This window comes from Manis javanica, chromosome 3 (assembly GCF_040802235.1).
Source record: "Manis javanica isolate MJ-LG chromosome 3, MJ_LKY, whole genome shotgun sequence".
NCBI classification, from domain to species: Eukaryota; Metazoa; Chordata; class Mammalia; order Pholidota; family Manidae; genus Manis; species Manis javanica.
Window position 1 is genome coordinate 148,243,441 of NC_133158.1, and position 23,441 is coordinate 148,266,881.

Consider the following 23,441-nt stretch of genomic DNA (forward strand, 5'->3'; position numbering starts at 1 on the left):
AACAAGGGAATGTATGCATTAATTAATAGCAAAACATTTGTGTCCTTTGTTTTAGCAAGATGAATGTGTTAACAATTGTTCTTTTTTATTCTTTACTGATTAAACAAACTCAGAAAATAATCATGCACAATATATGTTGATTTATTCATTTTAGCCTCATTATTTTTTTAAAGAAGGTAATTATATAAAGTATACTCTCTAATGGAAATTTACAACGGTACAGTTGACTGAGAAAACTCATTTTATATATTACATTCTGAAGATTGGCATATTCTAATTTCAATACTACAATATCATATCTCAGAAAGGATGTGAGAACTGCCTGACGAGGTGGAAAGTGACTGAGTCTTTTTGTCCAGGGGCTGGGGGTGGGGGTGGAAATACCAGGGTTGGGTGGAAAGGGCAATCTGGAATGGAGGAGATGTGAGCCATGAGTACGGGTAGCTGGGGACGGGGGAGTGTTCTTATTGTGCCCCACATTCCCTGGACGGACCATTGCCTTTCCCAAAGCCATGCCGGGCAGGATAATGGCAGAGTCAGCTCTCTGGCTGGAAGTGCGGGACAACATCAAGCACTGTAGTCTGGCTGTCAGTAGGAGTGGTTGAAAGCAGGTGCAGCCTTGTGCCAGACCCCGAATGTTCCCTCCTTCCCCTGCTCTCCTCTTCGAGAACAGGATTACTACTGAGGCAGCTATGGAGAAAGAGCAGCGCCTGGGGAGGAAGCATGGGGTCTCCGTGAGGGGCAGCATCACTTGGTGTGTTGGAGGGGGTGGATGGAATGGGTAAGGACTGAGCCTACAATGAAAAAAGGAGAATTAAAAAAAAAAAAAGACAAAACTCATCTAATGGCCCTAGAGAAGTAGTGTTTTAATAGCAACACTGAACACAGAGTACTGAAGGGAGAGAAATTCAATAAATGAAATGTGTCTGTGAAATAAAGATATTCTCTGTCATGTAAGGCTTTAAAAGTATCCACTTTGACAACACTGCTGAAAAAATTATATAGGCTGGAAGAGAAATATAAACTCAGCACTCTAGGAAATAAGTACAATTATTGTCTAAAAAAGCAGTATCATGGGCACATGTATTTATTTACATGGAAACAAGTCTTCTACACATTCAGAACTAAAGCTGAAGATGATATTGTCCTGCACATATGACACTGCACACACCTACACATGTATGGTGCTCACAAATACCTACTCTTCACAGCTTCCATCCTGCCTCTGGGCTGGCTCCATGTAGCCAAAAGAAGGTGGCAGAAGAGACACCGTGTGACTTGAGGCTGGGGTAGAAGACATCTTATAGCTTCTGCTTTGGTTTCTTGGAATGCTTACTCTGGTGAAAATGAGCAGCTAAGTTTGAATGTATTGAGAATGCCATGCTGAGACTGTCTAAGCTGGCAATATGGAGAAGAAGCCACATGGAAGCAGGGCGCAGCTATTGCAGTCATCTCAGCCGAGGTACGAGACATGTGACTGAAGGAACCATCTGGGTTATCTAGCCCCATTGAGCCTTCAGATGACTTCAGTCTCAGCCATCATCTGACTGTAATTGCATTGGAGACCCCAAGTGGCAACTGCTCATGTAAATTGGGTCATCATATAAAATCATAAGAGATAATAATGAGTTGTTGATATACACCATGGGATTTTGAGGTGTTTTCTTATAAAGCAATAAACTGAAGTAATTGGTAGATTGATTGCAAAAATGGCCCTGATTGTCCATCTCTGTATGAGTCTGTGTCCTTTGCAACATGAATTTGTAGCTCATTTAATCAAGATGTGGGATCTGTTTCCTCATCCTTTGAGTCTGCACTGGCCTTGTGGCTTTGCCCATTAGAACATAGCAAAAATGTGGCAGTTCTGAGCCCAAGTTCCGCAAAGCATTTTATACTTCGGTGTTTGCTCTCTTGGAACTCTGACTACCATGAAAACAAGTCCAGGCTAGTGCGTTGTAAGGTTATAGAACAGGTCAAGCAGAAAATAGAAAAGACTAATAGCAACCCTAGTCATTCTTGAGGGTAGCTTAACGATGATTCCTAAAACAGAGCCAGTAAACAAAAGAAAATTGTAACGCCATTTCATTTCTGACAGGAAAATCCTAAGTAAAATACTAGATAATGAGAGTCAATTATATACTATAGAAATATAATATTATCTAGTATTTATTCCAGGAATGAAAGACTAACTTAAAATCAGAAAATCTGTCACTGGAATGAACCCACTAACAGAAAGAATTTGATAAATTTTAACATCTTTGATGGGATAAAGTACCCCGCAGTAAAGGAAACTCCCTTAACTTGATAAATACTATGTATGAAAACTCTACAGAAAATGTATTTAACAGAAAAACTTGAAATACATTCCCTTTTAGTTCAGGAACAGCAAAATCATATGGCACATGAGCACTGCTTACTAGTCTACAAGTATTTAACGGTTCAGGCTACTGCAGAGAGATAAGAAATAGAACTGAGAGATAAAGGAAGTGCAAACTTGTCATTATTTGCATATAATATAATCACTGAAAACACAGCACAACAAATTGACAAACTCTTAGTATAATAAGAGTTCCGAAGTTTGCTGGTTTAAGATAATCTATAGCAATAATTTACTAGAAAACACTATGGAAAAACAGAGGCAAAACAAAAATTATAAAGTAGTAAGTAAGTAATAGCCTACAAAGAATGCAGAAAATTGTTTATAATAAAAAATTCTTAAACCATATAAGAGACATAGAATAGAACTGAATAATTGGAGAGTTATAACATTTTTATGACAAGGTGACCATATTGTAAAGATATGTATTATACCCAAGTTAATCTGTACACTTAACACAATTGTAATAAAAAGTTCTTGTGATGTTAGAGTGGAGAAGATTTTCTTAAACATGATGCTAAAATTACAAAACTAAGGTGAAAAAACTGGTAGATTTAATTATATCTAAATTAAGGATTTCTATTTAATAAAGAACACTAACAGCAATTTCAACAGAATGAGGATGAGCTTGGAGAAGGTATATGCTGGATATTAACAAGGGATTACTGCCTATGATATACAATGAGCAAATCAATAAACAAAAGAAAATCGTCAAAAGAAATGAAGAAGCAATCCACAAAAGGACAAATCTAAATGAGTAACGGGCTTGTGAAGGGAAGTCCAATTTTAGTAGTAATCAGAGAAATGCAAGTGGAAACAGTAACAAGACCCACTTTACAATCATCAGATTGACAAAAAAAAAAAGGAATTTGGATAATACCAAGGGCAGACAAACAGGAATTCTCATGCACCCTTCCTGGGCATGTAAAGGAGCAACCTCTGAAGAGCAGTACAGCATTGGTACTTAGTAATATGCAGTGGGTGCAGACAATGGAATACTACACAGCAGTCAGGGGTAACATATTACATTGTGTAGATGTAATGATACACACATATATACAATAAAAAGGAGGAACCTGAATGACATATATAATTCAATACTATTTGTATAAATTGAAATCATATTCACATATCTTTCCAAGACATACATAGATCCAAGGATATATATTAAACACATGAGAATTCATGCCTGTGGGGCAGAGGGAAGTGAAGTAAGTGCATAGGTAAGGTTATGATGGGGAAACATACAGAATTAAAACAACAAAAGAACTTTGCATGGCTTGATGATGCTAGAAAACCTGAAACTGAAGAATATTATAGTCAGTTCTCTCCGTCCACTCTCCTAAAGTAGAATAATAACAAAACAAAGTAAGGAGTGTGCAGCCCGGGTCCATGAGGCCAAGGGAGGAGTTTGAGTGCAGGAGAAGGTGCTGCCTAGGAGTCCCTGGAGCTTGCCCAGCCAGCCTCCTGCTCCCATTCAGGGCCCTGTGGCAGGGCGGTGAGTTGAGAGGAATTGAGGAGGGCTCAGCCAATTCCACCAGGCATCCACACTTACCAAGCTCAAACCTGATTTTTAAGTTTCTTTCTGCAAGCCCTGTATCTGAGTGAATTGTTAATGAAAAATGGGAATAATTTGATACTAAACATATTAGAACTAAACTAAACAGGTTAGAGCTCACTGTTCTGGCATGGTGTCTTAGCTCAAGCTGCTGTAACAAAGTACCATAGATGGGGTGGTTTAAAAAGAACAAAGATTTATTTCTTACAGTTCTGGAGGCTTGAAGTCAAAGAGGAGGGCACCAGCATGGCTGGGTTCTGGTGAGGCCCTAGTTCAGTCTGGTTGCAGACTGCTTGTCTTTTCATTCAATGTGACCTCACAGAGAGAGGGAGCAAGCTCACTTGTAACTCTTATAAAGGTACTAATCCCATTCATGAGAACTTTATTCTTGTGACCTCATCTAATTCTAATCACCTCCTAAAGGCCCCACTTTCTAATACTGTCACATTGCGGGGTAGGATTTCATTATATGAATATTTGGGGGACACTAATATTCAGTCCACACACATGGCATATAGACTCACTGGCAGCATCTCCCAGGGCAATCCATAGAGAGCATTCCAGACCTCTCTTTCCAAAAGAGAACTGTCGGACCCATGCAGTATTTTATTTGGCTGTCCTCTTTTCTGTCCCCTTATCTTAGAGGGTTCCTCTCCATATCAGAGCAGCATATCCAGAGACCTGCATGCAGGGGTGAAGTGGGCTTTGGCCCACAGCTTTGCACAGGACTTGGTATCCAAACACAGATTAGTCCCTAAAGGGGCATGAGAACATCCCAGTAATTTGTTCTGACAAAAGCTGGATTAAACATTCCAGGTCATTTGGTGCTCAGTGTGGCTCATTTAGACATAACCCGAATCCACAGGCATCTGGCTTGTATTTTTGGAGAGCGAACCAGTATGAGAGACAGCACCAAGGCGACTCTGCAAGTATGGGAGATAGGAAGTCAAAAACCCTAGATTCCTCTGCCACCCAGCACTGGGATAGACACTATTTATGTATCATTTAATGTAGCCAACTTGTTAGGTTCTCTTAGATGGGCATAGCATTCCAAGAGAACATGAATTTGCTTGTTCTTTTTAAAATATAGACTTCAAAGTGCTATTATTAATACAAGCATTTCTATCAAAGATGTCATATCTCATTTAAAAAAATTTCAAATATCAAATTTCTGTTGTCTTTACTATTTTATATTCAGGAATATTGTGTTATTCATTACACAGCATGTGTTATTGGATTCCTCAGGATTTCATACATTTCAGCAACTTCTAATGGTCTTTGTAAACAACATACCTCACTTGCAGAAAATGAAACCGTTTGGTCATTTTAAATACAGAGCAGCCCCCACTGCATTTTTGTCTTTTAAAATTTGTTTTTCTTTTAAGCTAAGTGGTTCTGTTCTTTTTCTTTTAAAATTCAACTTAATGAGGACTTAAGACCTTTTCCCCCTGTGACATCAGTTTCAAACTGGCTTTTTGTCTTTCATTTTTCTGAAGCATTTTTGATAGTGGGGATGGCTGCATAAAGCTAATGAGCTAGATACATTTTCCCCCTATTTACTTCAGTTGAGCAGCTTTATACCTGCTTAATAGTCCATAGTATACAAACAACTGAATTATATTGCAAATTGTTTTCAGATTTGAATTACTTAACAAAGTTCTATACGTGTTTTTTTAAAGGGGGATTAAAAACAAGAACAGTGGAAGCCCTTAAATATCAATTTAGAATTCTTGCTGAAAAGTCAGTAAGTGAAATAAATCATAAATCAGCCTGATTGCCCATCAAATGATAGATTGACTTCCCCTTTGTGGATATGTTAAAGCTGTTCTCATTGCATTTTCTCTCCTATCCTCTGAACACTTGCATGAGATGTTATTTTAGTGACTATATATAAAGCCAGCTACATGAGCACATGTGTAATGTTCTGATGTTGCAAGGAACCTTAGCAGTTACTGGTCCAGTTGACCACTAAATAAAGTGCCCGAAATTTTCTAAAATTAGAGGATGTCTCTGAAGCCAGGGTTAGAAGTTATTGAGACTGCTCTCCTTGCAATGAAATAGACATTTCAGTATTCTAAATCAAAGGATTTTGTCATCCCTTTCTTCACAGTGCTAAGAAATATCCTTATATTGTTTCTAGCTGTCAAAAGTGAGAACTAAAAACCTGAAAAGCCCTGGAAATCAAGGTGGCAGAACTGGTTTGCTGACAGGATACAGTAGAAAGGTTTTGCTCATACCTTGTCAATCTTTGGCAGATATGCAGTGGATGATCCAGTAGAGAACAGTAGTGCTGGGTAGGTAGTCTCATCCTTTTTTAGTCTTTCTTCAGAGCAGAAATTTTTGGTCTATTGTGTTTGTCAATGATAATTCTCTTAACTCATTCAGGACAATCAGAGATGCGGTTCTCTTCTCTAGAAGAACTATAGAGATCATCTCAACACAATCTTCAGTCAAAGAGCTGAGTAAGATATTTGGCAGGTGTTACAGTTTCTCTTCTCTCAGTGTATTTGTCTTCTGGGAAAGAGGTACATAGATCTTTCTGTAATTTGCTTACAAACAGTTGTTACAGTATAAAAACGTCCTTTTGTTCCCCAAGGAAGAGAAAAATAATTACATGGTCATGTTAGATTGTCCTAGGATTGCAAAGAGTCTTTTCTAACATTCTATCCCTTGATTTTATCAATTGGTAAACCAATGTCTGATACATTCTTTGATGCATAAAATATCTCTTATTTGACCAGTGAAGACTAAATACAGATGGATAATTATGACTGACTATTTATAAAGTCTACTGTGTTTACTCAGGTTGTCCAGATGATGACAGATAATGTATTCTATGATCATTTAGCACCTAATTTAGGACCTTAGTCTTTTAAGCATGGAATGTTCATTGGGAGGTCAGGGTGTTGCATCTATTAAAATCAAGAATTTAAATCATAATAGCAATATGCCCTTGAATTCCATATCCTTTCACCTTCCGGGGCAACCTAACTTTCTCAAAAGACCATATTACCCTGTGTTATATCCCTGACAGACAACCATCCTTCCTATTCATGAACTTATTGGAGACCAGAAGCTTACTACCTCCTAAGGCAGGGGTTAAGGGGATGATGCTGCAAAAATGTGGAAAAGTGGATGTAGGGAGTGATGGAGAGTGTGTAATATACATATAGGAAATCATGCTTGAAGACTGGGATTTTAGAGTTTAAATTTGAGCAATAGAATTATTCTGGATATTCACAGGTCTGGGGCCACCCAGGTATGGATGACTGAAGTGAATGGAGCCTAATAAATTAACTGAAGTTCCCAGCATTTTGGAGATGGGATCTTCCCTATTGGGTAAGTCTACTGTGCAGGCTCAGGTTGTCCATATGATGGCAGAAGTAGTTGGGGTAGAAAGTGTCAAAGAGTCAATGCACATTGGAAAAAAACCTGAAGGTCAGTAATTGCCATTAAGAAAAAAAAAGGGAAAGGAAAAGGGTCAGCAAACTTGTTGCCCCTCTATGTGCTATTAGGATGACTTCCCATTTCTCATTCACATATTTTTCCTACATGAAGATTATTACTGAAATTCTCTTTCCCGAACTCCATTCACCTAGGTGCATTCCAAGAACTGAAGGCTTTTCCAAGAACAACTGGGTGTAACACTAGAGAAAAGCCACCATGAACCTTTTCTGCATACCCTTGGCAGCAAAACACTTGCATTGTGAAGGTTGATCCACTCAGTTTTATGAACCCCAGGGAAAAGAAACAAAAACAAAACAAAACAAAAAAACTCTTCCTCTATAGAAAGAGATATTTAGTTTCACAAGGCAGTGAACATTTTTAAAGACTATATGGTTTGGGGGAAAAAAATGTAACATGGAAAGGTTATATGTTTTGTTGTGGATATAATTTTGATAAAAAAGTTTGTTGATTACATTATCTATGTCCAATGATGGGCTATGTGCATGGTCTCCAAACTATGGTGCATGATATCCTCCAAATCTTGGACCAAGTCTGAAAAAAACAGTGTTGATTTTGCTGCCAGCTTTTAAATTCTATCTTCTGCAAATAACAGGGCTTGGTTTGCTTACTGAAACACTTTATACAAATGCCAGGGTGCTCTCTCCTTATGAGGAAGACCTACATGTGTTTTAAATATAGATAAGTAGAAATGCTTAAACTGTAGAATGTCAAGGCAAGGGTACCTGCATTGGCCGAAGGTTGAATTTCCAAGATATCTGAATATGCTCTGCCTAAGTTTGATTTTGGTGAGAACTGCATACACCAAATAAAGCAGTGATGCTCCCCAAATATTCTGTATGCTCTCCTACTTTTCCTAGTTTTGCAAGGTGGTTAAAACCATGTATCTGGTTTTGGCCAACAGAGAAAAGAAGATAGATGTGTTTGTTTTAATGTGTTTATTTTCTTTTAACTAAGGGCAGGAGGTGGGGAGTGCTGTGGGCCCTTCACATTCTCTCCTGCTCTGTTGCATGCATCCTGGAAGCCAAGATGGGGGAAACCTGTGTCTCTAAGTCACCATATGGAGGAAATGTTACCTCAGGGAACTTTAAATAAGCAAGGAAATACGTTGTCACATTAAGCCATTGAGATTTTTTTTTGGTATCATTAATATAAAATCACATGGGCAACATTGTGGTTACTAGAATCCCCCCTTATCAAGTCCCCACCACATACCCCATTACAGTTACTGTCCATCAGTTTAGTAAGATGCTATAGAGTCACTACTTGTCTTCTCTGTGTTGTACTGCCTTTCCCATGACCGCCCTCCCTGCCTACATTATGTGTGCTAATCATAATGTTCCTTTTTCCCCTTATCCCCCGCTTCCCACCTATCCTCCCCAGGCCCTTTTCCTTTGGTAACTGTTAGTTCATTCTTGGATTCTGTGAGTCTGCTGCTGTTTTGTTCCTTTAGTTTTTGCTTTATTTTCATGCTCCAAAGATGAGTGAAATCATTTGGTACTTGCCTTTCTCTGCTTGGCTTATTTCACTGAGCATATTACCCTCTAGCTTCATCCATGTTGTTGCATATGGTAGGATTTGTTTTCTTCTTATGGCTGAATAGTATTCCATTGTGTATATGTACCACATCTTCTTTATCCATTCATCTACTGATGGACACTGAGGTTGCTTCCATTTCTTGGCTGCTATAAATAGTGCTGCAGTAAACATAGGGGTTCATATGTCTTTTTGAAACTGGGATCCTACATTCTTAGGGTAAATTCCTAGGAGTGGAATTCCAGAGTCAAACGGCATTTCTATTTTGAGTTTTTTGAGGAACCTCCATACTGCTTTCCACAATGGTTGGACTAGTTTACATTCCCACCAGCAGTGTAGGAGGGTTCCCCTTTCTCCACATCCTCTCCAACATTTGTTGTTCCCAGTCTTTTCTATGTTGGCCATCGTAACTGGTGTGAGGTGATATCTCACTGTGGTTTTAATTTTCATTTCCCTAATAATTAGTGATGTGGAGCATCTTCTCATGTGCCTGTTGGCCATCTGAATTTCTCCTTTGGAGAAGAGTCTGTTCATATCCTCCACCCATTTTTTAATAGGGTTATTTGCTTTTTTGGTGTTGAGGCATGTGAGATCTTTATATATTTTGGATGTTAACCCCTTGTCGGATAAATATATTGTTCCATACTGTAGGATGCCTTTTTGTTCTGCTGATGGTGTTCTTTGCTATACAGAAGCTTTTTAGCATGATGTAGTCCCATTTGTTCATTTTTTATTTTGTTTCCCTTGCTCAAAGAGATGCATTGAGGAAAAAGTTGCTCATGTTTATATTCAAGAGATTTTTGCTTATGTTTTCTTCTAAGAGTTTTATGGTTTCATGACTTACATTCAGGTCTTTGATCCATTTTGAGTTTACTTTTGTGTATGGAGATAGACAATAATCCAGTTTCATTCTCTTGCATGGAGCTCTCCAGTTTTGCCAACACCAGTTGCTGAAGAGGCTGTCATTTCTCCATTGTATATCCATGGCTCCTTTATCATATATTAATTGACCATATATGCTTGGGTTTATATCTGGGCTCTCTAGTCTGTTCCATTGGTCTGTGGATCTGTTCTTGTACCAGTACCAAATTGTCTTGATTACTGTGGCTTTGTAGTAGAGCTTGAAATTGGGGTGCATAATTCCCCCCAGCTTTATTCTTCCTTCTCAGGATTGATTTGGCTATTTGAGGTCTTTGGTGCTTCCACATGAATTTTAGAACTGTTTGCTCGAGTTCATTGAAGAATGCTATTGGTATTTTGATAGGAATTGCATAGAATCTGTAGATTGCTTTAGGCAGGATGGCCATTTTGACACTATTAATTCTTCCTATCCATGAACACGTGATGAATTTCCATATATTGGTATCTAATTTCTCTGATGAGTGTCCTGTAGTTTTCAGAGTATAGGTCTTTCACTTTCTTTGTTATGTTTATTCATAGGTATTTTATTCTTTTTGATGCAGTTGTGAATGGAATTGTTTTCCTGATTTCTCTTTCTGCTAGTTCATTTTTAGTGTATAGGAATGCAACAGATTTCTGTGTATTAATTTTATATCCTGCAATTTTGCTGAATTTAGATATTAGATCTAGTAGTTTTGATGTGGATTCTTTAGGGTTTTTTACGTATAATATAACATAATCTGCAAACAGTAGCAGTTTAACTTTTTCCTTGCCAATTTGGATGCCTTTTAGTTCTTTGTGTTGTCTGATTGCCATGGCTATGACCTCTAGAACTATGTTAAATAAAAGTGAGGAGAGTGGGTATCCTTGTCTTGTTCCTGATCTTAAAGGAAAAGCTTTCAGCTTCTCTCTGTTAAGTACAATGTTAGCTGTGGGTTTGTCATATATGTCCTTTTTTTATGTAGAGGTGCTTGCCCTTTATACCCATTTTGTTGAAAGTTTTTATCATGAATGGATGTTGAATTTTGTTGAATGCTTATTCAACATCTATGGAGATGATCACATGGTTTTTGTCCTTTTTGTTGATGTGGTGGATGATGTTGATGGATTTTTGAGTGTTGTACCATCCTTGCATCCCTGTAATAAATCCTACTTGATCATACTGGATGATCTTTTTGATGTACTTTTTAATTCGGTTTGCTAATATTTTGTTGGGCATTTTTGCATGTATGTGCATTAGGGATATTGGTCTGTAATTTTCTTTTTTTGTGGGGTCATTGCCTGGTTTGGTATTAGATTGATGCTGGCCTTGTAGAATGACTTTGGAAGTATTCCCTTGTTTTCTACTTTTTGGAAAACCTTAAGGAGGATGGATATTAGGTCTTTACTAACTGATAAAATTCAGCAGTGAAACCATCTGGTCCAGGGATTTTGGTTTTAGGTAGTTTTTTTGATTACCACTTCAATTTCTTTGCTGGTAATTGGTATAATCAGATTTTTTGTTTCTTCCTGGGTCAGCCTTGGAAGGTTGTATTTTTCTAGAAAGTTGTCCATTTCTTCTTTCTAGGTTATCCAGTTGGTCAGCATATAATTTTTCATAGTATTCTCTCATAATTCTTTATTTTTCTGTGGTGTCAGTAGTGAGTTTCATTTCTTATATTTGATTCTGTTTATGTGTGTAGACTCCCTTTTTTCTTTATACGTCTGGCTAGGGGTTTATTTATTTTGTTTATTTTCTTAAAGAACCAACTCATGCTTTCATTGTTTCTTTCTATTGTTTTATTCTTCTCAATTCTAGTTATTTGTGCTGTAATCTTTATTATGTACCTCCTTCTATGACTTTGTGTCTCATTTGTTCTTCTTTTTCTAGTTTCATTACTTGTGAGTTTAGAGTGTTCATATGGGATTGTTCTTCTCTCCTGAGGTAGGTCTCTATTGCAGTATGTTTCCCTCTTAGCACGGCCTTCACTGCATCCCACAGATTTTGCGGTGTTGAATTATTGTTGTTATTTGTCTCCATATATTGCTTGATCTCTGTTTTTATTTGGTCATTGATCCATTGGTTATTTAGGAGCATGTTGTGAAGCCTCCATGTGTTTGTGGGCTTTTTCATTTTCTTTGTGTAATTTATTTCTAGTTTCATACCTTTGTGGTCTGAGAAGCTGGTTGGTACAATTTAAATCTTTTTGAATTTACTGAGGCTCTTATCGTGGCCTAGTATATGATCTATTCTGGAAAATGTTCCATGTGCTCTTGAGAAGAATGTATATTCTGTTGCTTTTGTATGGAGTGTTCTGTAGATGTCTGTTAGGTCCATGTGTTCTAATACATTGTTCAGTGCCTCTGTATCCTTACTTATTTTCTGTCTGGTTGTTCTGTCCTTTGGAGTAAGTGGTGTGTTGAAGTATCCTAAAATGAATGCATTGCATTCTATTTCCCCTTTTAATTCTGTTAGTATTTGTTTAACATAAGTAGGTGATCCTGTGTTGGGTACATAGATATTTATAATAGTTATATCCTCTTGTTGGACTGATCCCTTTATCATTATGTAATGTCCTTCTTTGCCTCTTGTTACTGTCTTTGTTTTGAAGTCTATTTTGTCTGATACAAGTACTGCAACTCCTGCTTTTTTCTCCCTATTAGTTGCATGAAATATCTTTTTCCATCCCTTTGATTTCAGTCTCTGTATGTCTTTGGGTTTTAAATGAATCTCTTATAGGCAGCATATAGATGGGTCTTGTTTTTTATCCATTCAGTGACTCTATGTCTTTTGATTGGTGCATTCAGACCATTTACATTTAGCATACTTATCAATAGGTATATACTTATTGCCATTGCAGGCTTTAGATTTGTGGTTACCAAAGGTTCAAGAGTAATTCCCTTACTATCTAACAGTCTAATTTAACTCACTTCATATGCTATTACAAAGACAACCTAAAGGTTCTTTTTCCCCCTCCATTTTCTTCCTCCTCCATTCTTTGCATATTAGGTGTCATATTCTGTACTCTTTGTCTATCCCTTGATTGACTTTGGGGGTAATTGATTTTATTTTGCATCTGCTTAGTAATTAATTGTTCTACTTTCTTTGCTGTGGTTTTATTTCCCCTGGTGACAGCTACTTAGCCTTAGGAATACTTCCATCTACAGCAGTCCCTCCAAAACGCACTCTAGAGGTGGTTTGTGGGAGGTAAATTCTCTCAGCTTTTGCTTATCTGGAAATTGTTTAATCTCTCCTTCAAATTTAAATGATAATCTTGCCGGGTAGAGTATTCTTGGTTTGAGGCCCTTCTACTTCATTGAATTAAATATATCATGCAACTCCCTTCTGGCCTGTAAGGTTTCTGTTGAGAAGTCTGACGAGAGCCTGATGGGTTTTCCTTTGTATGTGATCTTTTTTCTCTCTCTAGCTGCTTGTGAAAGTCTGTCCTTATCCTTGATCTTTGCCATTTTAATTATTATATATCTTGGTGTTGTCATCCTTGGGTCCCTTGTGTTGGGAGATCTGTGCACCCCTATGGCTTGAGAGACTATGTCCTTCCCCAGATTGGGGAAGTTTTTAGCAATTACCTTCTCAAAAACACTTTCTATCTCTTTTCCCCTCTCTTCTTCTTCTGGTGCCCCTATAATGCGAATATTGTTCTGTTTGTATTGGTCACACAGTTCTCAATATTCTTTCATTCTTAGAGATTCTTTTTTCTCTCTGTTTCTCAGCTTTTTTATTCCTCTTCTCTAATTTCTATTGCATTTAGTATCTCTTCTACTACATCTAATCTGCTTTTAATACCTCCTTTGTATGTTTAATTTCAGATATGGAATTTCTTAATGTTTGAATCTTCACCCTAAATTCGTCCCTGAGTTTCTTGAATATTTTTCTGTATCTCCATGAGCATGTTTGTGATTTTTTATTTGAACTCTCTTTCAGGAAGACTGACGAGGTCAGTTTCATTTGGCCGTTTTTCTAGTGTTTCTGAGATTTTTGTTTGAACGAGGTTCCTTTGATGTTTCATATTTGTATGTGGTGCCCTCTAGTGCCCAGAAGCTCTAATCTCTGGAGCTGCTCAGCCCCTGGAGTGATTTTGGGTGTTGCAGGGGAGGGGAGCTGATGCCTGGGGGAAGGAAAGAGCTGTTTCCTGCTTCCAGGCTGCAGTGCCTGTCTCCACTGTCAGAACCAGCGGGCCGAGCACAGAGGTATATGCCTCTGTGCTTTGTGTCTGTAGCTGCATTAGGTGGGGCCTTCCTCTGGCTTGTCTGACACCAGGGCAGGGAGTACCAGTTTGCAAGCCAGTGCCGGCAGGCCAGGAGGAAGGTGCAGCAGGCTGCGTATCACATTGGGTGGCCTCATTGTTGAATAGCCAGCTAGGGGTGGTGGAGTGCCTGAAGTTCCTGCAAGTTCCCAACCTGCTGGGCAGAGCACGCCCGGACATCCTTGTCCACCAATCCCTTCTCCCGCACAGCAAGCTCCGTGCAAACCCCGCCCCTTCAGCAGCCCTCTCACTGCTAGGAAGCCTCTCATACCACTGGCCTTTCCTTTGTCCCAGGGTGGCTGGATGTGGATCCCTGTCCTCCAGAAATCACTGGAAAATCAGTCTCTCCAAGTATTCCACCTGTCTTAACTTTCCAACCCCACTAATCTTTAGAGTACCATGCAATGTAGGTTTGTGCTCCAAAGCAGATCTCCAGGGCTGGGTGTTCAGCAGTCCTAGACTCCCACCCCCTCCCTGCTCTGTTTTTCTCCCTCCCACCAGTGAGCTGGGGTGGGGGAAGGGCTTGGGTCCCACTGGATCAAGGCTTTGGTACTTACCCTGTTTCATGAGGTCTACTCTGTTCTCCAGGTGTATGCAGTCTGGTGCAACCTTCTTTCATGTTGCTCTTTTAGGATTAGTTGTATTAAATATGTTTTCATATTATAATTGGTTTTGGGAGGAGTTCTCTGTCTCACTTCTCATGCCACCATCTTGAATCTCCTAGACGAGTTCTAAGCCATTGAGATTTGAAGATTTGTGATACTTTGTCAGAATAGTCCAGTTATTTTGACTAATAAATCACTCAGCCAGGGACTTTATTGTGTGGGAATTGAAAGTCCAAAAAGAATATGGTTTAGATCTCTTTATGTCTCCTTCAATCTCTGGTTTCTTTTTAGTCTAGCCCATCAAAAGATATCTTAGTTACTAAAGATTTGCTGAGGAAATTGGACATTTTGTCTAAAATGAAATTTTTGGTATTAGTTTTAGTTATCATGGTGCTATTAATACTCTAAAACAGAATTGACTATCAGAAAAGTGAGAAATTTAATTTTTTAGGAGGCTGTAGAGAAATGGAATAGATAATTAAATTGAGGTGACACGACTAAAACATTGCAGAGGCTTCTCTTGTGGTAAAAATGGCCACTCTATTGTTATCTTTAGTATTAAACCTAGGACATTAAACAGAGATTCTTCCATTTCTTCATTTCTCCTCTTTTTCTGTGGCACAAAGGGTTGCTTTAGCTGTTTGCATCTTGTAGAATCTTGTTTGCATTCCAAGTGGAATAAGGAATCTGTCCCTTCCTGAGGATTTCCACCATGTACAGACATTCCACCTTTCCCCATTTGTCTCACCTGAGGGTTTCAGCCCTGGACAAATTCACTCTGGATTCACTGAAACCCAATAACAGCAACAGAACATTGTGGGTGAAAAGGCGCTTATACCAAGCTTTATTCTCACTGCAGCAGGTTGTGCACTAGAATCCCACAGGCTCCATCTCTGCCTCTGGCTCAGCCTCTGCCATTGCCTCCAGCCTCTCCTCTCTTCTCTTCTGCTCTCTTGCTCTCTTCTCTAGCTCTGCTCTTAGCACTGGGGGAACTTTTTATATTAACACAGGCAATAATGGCTTATCACCAACAGGTATGCAAGCACGCGCCTGTGGAGCACAGTAGAAATTATATCATTGCACACAAACAGTAGATAGATTAGGATCAGGTGAGGATCCTGGCCATGGAACCTCCATTTTCCCTACACCCTTTAATACCCATCACAAAATTCTGTTTATCCCCTGCATCTGTTATAATCTTATTTATTTGATTCCTTAACTGAAGTAAGTTCCTTGAAATAAAGTTATTTCTTTGGTTGTGTTGGTTGTATCTAGTACAGTGCCAGGATGTAGGCCGCCCCCCCCATACACACACACCCAGATATTTACTGAACCAATGATGGACAAAAATTATAGCCTTTGGGTCTGTCTTTCTTTGTTCTTTTTAAAGTCATACTTGATTTTATAAAAGATGAGAGAGGTATATCCCCAAACCTAGAGCCATTTTTCATCATTCATTTAATTTAATAACACATAAAGCAAAAGAGTTCTAATATTTGTTTCCTTTAATGATGAGCACATATTCCATTCACAGTTAGAATTAGTTTGACCACGAGTACTTTGAAGCAAGTGCTGGAGACAAAATTCCTAGTAACAATGAGTGTCTTCATATACATGCTTTTTAGGTGCCACACATTGTTCTAAATTCTCTATTTGAATGATCTCATTTCATCTTCATGACATCTTTGTCATAAAGGTACTACTGTATTCTCAACTTCTAGATTAGAAATTTTTCAAAAAGAGAGCTCAGTACCTTCCTTAGCATGGTAGTCAGGCTGCAGAATCTGTACTCCCTACACAGGAATGGTCGTGGATGGAAGGAGCCTGTCCCTCAAATATACTCAGAATTGAAATGGTTCTTAAACATTCTCTTTAAAACATTGTTGTCAAAGCACCATCATGTTTCTCCTTGAACACTTTCAATGAGAAACAGCTCACTACCTCATGAAGTAGACTACTCCATCTTCTGACAAAGTTCAAATTTTCTAAAAGCTCTTCCAAATGTTGAACAAAAATCTTTACTGTCCATGTTCCTATTTCTTCCCTTTGGCATATGAAACAGTTCCAGTCTTTCCTCCATCTGATGGTCCTTGTGACACAGGACACCATCATCAGGGGCCTCCTGAGTCCTCCCTTCTTCAAGTTGTCCACCCCTACTTTCCTGACACAGGCACTCAGCAGCTCTCTGACCCTGCACCTGTTGCCCCACCTCTGGCTGCTTGATATTCTCTTCTCTCCTGTCCCTGACTTCTGTTGCTTCAGGACCTCTTCCTGCTCCTCTGTGTATTTTTTCAGGTTCACATTAAGGCATTTAGACCAGAAAATATGTAGGCTGCTCCCCCCATCTCAATTTCAAAGTAAGTGCTGTATGATGTTTTATGATAAATATAAATAAGTCTAGAGAAAGTTCTGATTTTTCCCTATGATAATTACTTTAATGTTTTACAAAATAAAATGAATGCTAATTCTTTCCAAAATATTTCTTTTTGACACCACAATGATTAGATATAAACTTTGCTTATTTGGTAAGCAAAATGTTTTTATCCCCTCTACCAACTGATTTTTTTTTTTTTTAAATGCTGGGCTCTTAAATGGTGTAAGCAATGAGATCCGATCAGCTCAGTTAGGTCAGGACTGTGCCTGCTTGGCAGGTCCCTGAGCTAGGCTGCTGTTCAGTCAGTCTCCTTGGTCCAGCCTGCTGTTTCAGCGTTTCAGGGCTAAGTGGTGCCAAATGGCTAACTGTGGCTGGAATCCCAGAGAGGGCACAGAGCCTGGCATGTAGATTGCATGGCTGTTCATAATACATGTGTCTATACAGACCACTGGAGTACTCGCTTACTGCCTCAGGCTATACCATGATTAATTCCTTCACTTTGAAATGAGATACACTCAGTGAAGTCCAAACTAACTCATGTCGCCAGCCCCTCCAGGGCTCTCAGGTCTTCACAGGCCAGGGTGCAGTGGGCCATGTGGGTGGGCCAGGCCACTCCAGGGTCTGCAGGTGGCAAGGGTGGGAGAAGCCAGCTGGCTCTCTACCATCAGGGGATCTGCATCCTCCTCTCGACTGTGGGGGGTGTGCCTGCTGGGAACTGTTGGACGGTGCTGAGATGTCTATGACTTTATTTAGAATTTCAGTGATATCTATTTAGATGTATCTATTTTTGCTAATCTTGTCATTGTTTTTCCAAGGAGGTAAGATTTGTCTGTAGAAATAGCCCATGAATTCTCCATGTGAAAATACACATAGAAACACAGAAAGACCCTGGAGAGCCATGTATTGGGCCCTAATCTACCCTGATGCTCGCATGCTAACTGGAGGGTCCCTGGGTGGCACACCTGAGTGTCCTGAGTGCTTCCCTAGAGCCTCCTGTTCTTGTGCTGTGCCTGTGACACCTGATGTTTGCTACAGGGCAGCCTGTCAAGTTGCCCAGTATCAGAGAGCTTGTTTCCAAAGATGCGAAGAGGCTGGCAGACTGGGGAGAAAATGTAGGCTGCTTTTATTTTCATGCCCAGGAGTAATCACACAGAAAGGCAGCACACTGGGCATTTTTCCCCACAGCAGCAGATGGCACTGCTGGTGGGGAAGGCATGAAGCCTCTAGCCTCCACTTCCTTCTCCCTGTAAAGCACAAGGCACTAAAGTTAAATCAGGCATTACTCTTTTTTACATTGGAAATGCTGTGGAGTTTGAATTGTGGATTCAATGGCTCTTAAAGAGAGTACCCCGGGGGCTCCAAATGCTGCCAGATGGCAGGGGAGCTGTGCAGGGGGCCGGCAGGGGCTGCCTGTGGCAGAGACAGCACCATGGGAGGAAGCCAGCCATACACATCTCCAACTCCAGGCTTTCCTCATCTTCCTGGAGTTAGTTTTTGTGTTTGGTTGGATTCCCTGCCCAGAGTTGACTCAGAGATCTCACCAGGCCTTTTGGATGGTGGGACCCATTCATAGGACACTTGCCAGGCCCCTGGTGTTCAGCCGGGTTATTCAGGTCTGTGGTTCGTACCCTATGACCTCTCCTCTCCTTTCCTCTTCCGCTTCTCCCTCCTTCCACTCCTCCTCCGATTAGGGGCCTGGGTTGGGGGGGTGCTGGAGAAGCTGCTGGTCTATGAAAGCCTTGAGGTGGGGGAGTGTGGGAGGAAATGAACAGAGGGAGAAGAGAGACTCTGTCAGAAATTAGAGGAAGCCTGGTTGCCTCTCGGAGGAGCCACGGCTGTCTGGGGGCGGGGATGGGACCCAGTTCTGCGCCCATTTCCAGAGGATCTGAGCTAATCTGGTACTCTCTTTGGGGCCCCTCTCCGTCTTGCAGTAGTTCAGAATATCTCACCTTCCCCCAGCACCCACTGGACATCTGTCTGTCTACTCGCCCACACCTCCACCCAACAAACAAAGATGGACCTTCTACTGTCTGCTGATGCTACGCCATATGCCGGATGAGAAAGCTGGAACAGGGGAGTATTACCTAGGGTGAGTTTCCACGTGTGCCTGACCTCCAGAATCCCCTCAGGAGCTCTCAGAAATTCAGTGTTCCTGGTGCCACCCCACACCTATTAACTCTGAATCTCCAGATGTGAGGCCTGGGAATGTCTGTCTTAACATCTCCCCTAAATTTGGAGGTTTGCTTGGGCTTGAGAACCACCTGGTGGGAGGCCGGTCACAGTCACAATGACAGATAAGCTAGTGTCTTAGTCACAGGTGCAAGTTGAGTCCCTGGACTAAGTTCTCTGGGTGCTCACACCATTCTGGAGGAGTGGGGAGAGGTACGCAGAGGAGGTGACATGCAATAGATCATAGAGGGATAAGTAGTTTTCCAACAAGATATTGGTGCAAGGAAACTAGCACCAGAAAGAGCACTCACAAAAGCATGGAGGAGTTCAAGGACTGGCGGGGAGTTCACTGTTGAGGGTGGATGGGGCGCCCCTTGTATGCAGAAGCAGTGAGTCCTATATTGGGTCACATGAGCAGTAGTGCATGTTTTGGGGGAGAGTAGATAGCTTTATTCTGAGATTTCTATAAGATGCCACAGGGTGCCATTCAAGGGAAAATGGGAAATATGTTTGAAATCCAGAACATTCTCTGACTGGAAACATAATTTGGGGAACAAGAGAATATGGTTAGACACAGAAACTGCTGGGCATCTGTGCAGCAACCTATGGGAAAAGCTGCAAAATGGGCTCAGGACTCCAGCTGGGAACCCCAAGCTAAAACTCTTGAGGGGACCCAGGAACCCTTTTTGGACATAGCTTTCAAAGGCCCTGCCCATCCACAGTCGCTTCAAGGGCCTCTGCAGCACGTGCGGTGAGCCTTTGCAGTGTGGCGTCCTCCACTGCCCCCAGCAGGCCAGGGCTGGGGACACGGTGTGGCTACCGACTGAGCACCTCTACCTCGCCATTCTTCCAATGAAGAGCTGATGCCAGGGCACAGTACCTGCTCACTCATTAATTTATTTGGCAAACACTTACTGAGCATCTGCTGTATGCCAGGCATTGTGCTTGGCTTGGTGGAGATGAGGCTAAGAACCCCCTCCCTGAGTGTGTGTTTACTTATGCCAGTGATGCTATTTTTATAAAGCTCTGTGTCCTCTCCTTTATTTTTCTTTTCAAGTGTCACAGTGTAAGTGTCCTGCCACTAAAATGTGCTAGGGGTTGAATAAACTCAAATGAGTAAGGAAAATCAGAAGAAACCATTTTTACGTACCCTATTTTTAACAAAGGATTTTAATGTGTTTAGGGTGTAAGTCATTCCCCAGGAGAGCTCCACTTGAGAACAATTGCTTGAATAAAGCCATTAGCTCTGAATTATTTTTTTGGATAACAAAAACTTTTAGTGAACAATGATAATATAATAATAATAAAAGATGTACTGGAAGATGCCTTGTGTTAAAAGAGAAAAAAATCTCAGACATTTTTTATGCTATGTCTGGTCTTTATACAAAAACCTGCCAGTTTCCTGCTGTTTTTAGTCAATTTCACAGTGGGGAAGAGAGAAAGGCTGATGGCTTAGGGAAACAAGTTGGAAGTTGGTAGCACAATTACTGAAAACATTCCTCTAAAGGAGAGCTTTTTAGTTGTGGCTAAACACATGGAAATAAAAAGCAACTAGAAGTGTAAGTGCCTGTATGGGGGGTAGGATTGCCAGGTGATGTTGTGGAAAGTACAGCCCCTAGGGAGGGTTACGAGGCTGTTGTTTTGAAGAAACAGGGAATTTTAGGCATTCAAAATGACCCTAAGTTTGCAACTTTAGGCATCCAAAATGACTCTAAGAGTGCAAACATTGCTATCCTTCTGTTTGGAGAGAAGTGTGCAGTGTCCAGATCAAGGTGGGGCATCTAGGGGTTGAGTGAGCTCACCTGGATTCTCGCCCTAGCACTGTCAGTACTCTGTACCCAATGCAGGTCTCAATGACTATTTATTGCATGAATAATTTGCTTGCATTTTGGTAATATTAATATTAACAAATTCTCTAAAACAATGATGGTCCTGGCAGTATGACCATTTTCCCAGAATTTAGGCTATTAGCATAAAACCCAGGAGGAACTTAATTGAATTATTCTTCCTCATTTCTGTGTCTAGATGTTTCTAAAGGGGAAGGGACTATTTAAGTTAATAAACTCCAACACTTGACCCTCATTGCCAGTAGGTATGTCTTGGATTTCACCAAAGGAATGTCACTAAAAGATGGGTGCTGAGGAATTTGACACCATACAGTTTGGCCTAAATGCTGGAACAGAGCCAGCTATTTGGATGTGACAAACAACCACATTAAAATCTGAAATGCGGCACAGTGGGGTGAATGGCAAAGGAGACACAAGATCGCAGTGCAAGAAGCCAAGATGTCTGTGGGGGTTATTTTCCCCTGGTTACTGCCTCAGAAAGGGAAGGAGGCAGGGGATGTTTAAAATGTTGATAAATGAAAACAGGACTCTTTCCTGGCCATTGAACAGGCCAACTCCCCTGTAGCTGGGAGTCTGTTTCTGATCTATATCATAAATAGGGTTCATGGTGTTTCTATCAACCAAGGCATGCCACTCTTTAGAGGTCTATTGGAATATGTGTCTGAAATATTTCTTGTACAATGGTATCAATAAAAAAAGAAATGGTAAAGGGAAAGACTGATCCATAATCTTACTACATTAACTGACCAACTGTTTTTATTTACTGTGTTCTTTTCCAGCTCTTTTCCATATGCATGTGTTCAAGGACAGCTCCTGACTGGTCCAACTGGCCATTTGGACCATCTGTGGCACAGCTGGTCCTGCGCTGTCCCCACACGGCTTCCTTCCCCCTTTATTAGTGTCTAACACTCCCAGTGTTCTTCCCAGAGGCCAGAATGTTTATGGCTTACATATGGTCCCCATTTCCCTTTTCCAATGGGATTCTGGCAACCTACCATCTCCAGCCTTTCCAGGCCCCGCTTTTATCCAGCAAAGCTGTTTACTCACATACAAAAGTTAGTGTTTTTTCTGGGAAAGCAGGGTGTGGGGTGCAGTAGTTTCTTCTCCTTAGTGTGTGCATAGGAAATCCTACCAAATTGCCCTATATTTTGATGTATTCTAAGGCAATATCTATTCTATTTCACTATATGACTCCAGAAATCAATCCATAATACCCTTAAGTTCAAATATCTTACTTTGTTTTATCTTTTTCCTATTTTTGGATAGTTGTATCACCATCCCAAATAATGCTGAAATAAACATTTGTAACCTGTTCTTTCTTTTGGGTTATTTTTCTTAATCAGTTAACCTTAATTCCTAAGGTTAAATCCCATGACTGGGATTATGAATCTAGGAAATTAAATTTATTTTGGTTTTTACCAAGATACAATGGAAACTTGGACGTGTCCGTGGCTTACTGGTCGGCAGACAGACCATCATGATGGGTTTATTGAAATACTTCCGTTTTATGGGGTGGGGAGCACCGTTCCCTGTGTTTATGGGCAAGTTTATCGGGGCAGAGAGTGGACTGACTGGCCCTGACGTGGGCTCTCTTTGGGCGGCCTTTCACTGAGGCTCTGTGAACACAGAGGCGAGCGTGGAAAATATCGTGTGACTAAAAAATAGGCATCCTGTCATTTATTTTAGCACATTTGAATCTTTATGTGTGATGCTCACTATAGTCTCTAAGGATTGGCTGGATTACCTTTCTGCCTGGGCTTTATTTTGAAGAAATTTGGGGAAAAATAATTTCTACTTTTCCTCCAAATATAGTACTGAATGAAGTCATTTGCTTGAATATTATGTTCAATTAATTGGTCAAAGCCCGGGTAGAGAATCTCCTTGGTGATCCCCTGGTGGACACAGTGTGACCTCACCTCACGTGGCAAGGGGGTCCCATGGGGCTGCGGAGGTCATGGCGGCAGCAGGTGCTGCTCAGCTGAGAACAGCAGGGTAGAGCCATGGCTTCAAGGAAGACCCAAGAGGAGGAAAAGTGTCGGCAAAGCCAGGAAGTCCTCGCCTGGGAGGCCAGACACCTCGGCAGCAGAGCCACAGCCAGCGTGGGGACAAAACGGCTACAGAGGTCAGACTCTCTCCTTTGTTCTACCTGGTGGGAGGTGGGTCAGCAGAAAGCCTGGAATAGCAGGCAGCCTCATCCCGAGGTAGTGTTCACACAAAGGACTCACTCTGTGCCTGGGGTTTAGAAATAATCCTCTGGCTTTCAGAAATAAACAAGTATAATGAAAGCGGAAGCCATGGTGAAGCTAGTTAACGGATTATGAGTATTCACATAAACGTGTGCAAATGTCTGAGATTCAGGGGTAAGA

General features: G+C 40.7%; 1 long non-coding RNA gene across 3 annotated transcripts in view; it reads left to right on the plus strand.

Annotated features, from left to right (window-relative positions):
- The window catches only part of LOC118970481 (uncharacterized), a 90,164-nt gene extending 67,783 nt beyond the window's left edge, over window positions 1-22,381 (plus strand). The window contains exons 1-4 of one of the 3 annotated variants that reach the window (XR_005058534.2): window positions 6,318-6,397; window positions 7,179-7,274; window positions 19,019-19,148; window positions 21,855-22,381. This is a non-coding gene — a long non-coding RNA (uncharacterized lncRNA). Of the gene's footprint in view, window positions 1-6,317; window positions 6,398-7,178; window positions 7,275-18,990; window positions 19,149-21,854 lie in introns of those variants that run through there. The other 2 variants (XR_005058536.2, XR_005058537.1) reach the window with 2 other exon arrangements.
- The last annotated feature ends 1,060 nt before the right edge of the window (window positions 22,382-23,441 follow it).